Below are 1,397 nucleotides of genomic sequence, written 5' to 3' on the forward strand. Positions count from 1 at the left end.
CTCGGTCAACTCGATCAACTCGGTCAACTACTACCCTGGTCAACTCGGTCCACTACCCTGGTCAACTTGGTCAACTCGGTCAACTCGGTCAACTCGGTCAACTACCCTGGTCAACTCGGTCCACTACCCTGGTCAACTTGGTCAACTCGGTCGACTCGGTCAACTCGGTCAACTCGGTCCACTACCCTGGTCAACTCGGTCAACTCGGTCAACTCGGTCCACTACCCTGGTCAACTCGGTCAACTCGGTCAACTCGGTCAACTCGGTCAACTCGGTCAACTCGGTCCACTACCCTGGTCAACTCGGTCAACTCGGTCAACTCGATCAAACTCGGTCAAACTCGGTCAACTCGGTCAAACTCGGTCCACTACCCTGGTCAACTCGGTCAACTCGGTCAACTCGGTCAACTCGGTCCAACTCGATCAACTTGGTCAACTCGGTCAACTCGGTCAACTCGGTCCACTACCCTGGTCAACTCGGTCAACTCGGTCAACTCGGTCAACTCGGTCCACTACCCTGGTCAACTCGGTCAACTCGGTCAACTCGGTCAACTCGATCAACTCGGTCACCTCGGTCAACTCGGTCCACTACCCTGGACTCTAGGTCAGTCTGGGTCAGACTGGGTCAGACTGGGTCTTCACTCTGGGTCAGACTGGGTCAGACTGGGTCAGACTGGGTCTTCACTCTAGGTCAGTCTGGGTCAGACTGGGTCTTAACTCTGGGTCAGACTGGGTCAGACTGGGTCTTCACTCTGGGTCAGTCTGGGTCAGACTGGGTCTTCACTCTGGGTCAGTCTGGGTCAGACTGGGTCAGACTGGGTCTTAACTCTGGGTCAGACTGGGTCAGACTGGGTCTTCACTCTGGGTCAGTCTGGGTCAGACTGGGTCAGACTGGGTCTTAACTCTGGGTCAGACTGGGTCAGACTGGGTCTTCACTCTGGGTCAGTCTGGGTCAGACTGGGTCTTCACTCTGGGTCAGTCTGGGTCAGACTGGGTCAGACTGGGTCTTCACTCTGGGTCAGTCTGGGTCAGACTGGGTCTTGTATTCAACAAAATAGTAGGGGGGGGCTTGTGATATTGTTAGTCTCAGTGTTAGTACGTGTGTGTGTGTATGTGTCCCTGCGTGTGTGTGTGTGTGTGGTATGTGTGTGTGTGTGTGTGTGAAGGTATGTGTGTGCGCGAGTGCATGTTTGTGTTTGTGTATGCTTGTGTGTGCACGTACTATGTAAATACATACATAGAACGTCCTGTTTTCGAAGGAACAACCCCCTCCATCTAATACCAAAGATGTTATAAGATTAAACAAAAGAGACATACACATGTAGATGGAAATATTAAAGCAAGTTACCGAGAATCTGCCCGTGTTTTTGTTTGCGTTTGTTTGCCTGTGTGTGTGTG

General features: G+C 52.5%; 1 protein-coding gene across 1 annotated transcript in view; it reads right to left on the minus strand.

Annotated features, from left to right (window-relative positions):
• The window catches only part of LOC109481406 (RNA-binding protein Raly-like), a 14,721-nt gene that overhangs the window by 11,800 nt on the left and 1,524 nt on the right, over positions 1-1,397 (minus strand). The window lies entirely within an intron of this gene.

Source organism: Branchiostoma belcheri, unplaced genomic scaffold, assembly GCF_001625305.1.
Source record: "Branchiostoma belcheri isolate BF01 breed outbred unplaced genomic scaffold, Haploidv18h27 scaffold55, whole genome shotgun sequence".
Taxonomy (NCBI): Eukaryota; Metazoa; Chordata; class Leptocardii; order Amphioxiformes; family Branchiostomatidae; genus Branchiostoma; species Branchiostoma belcheri.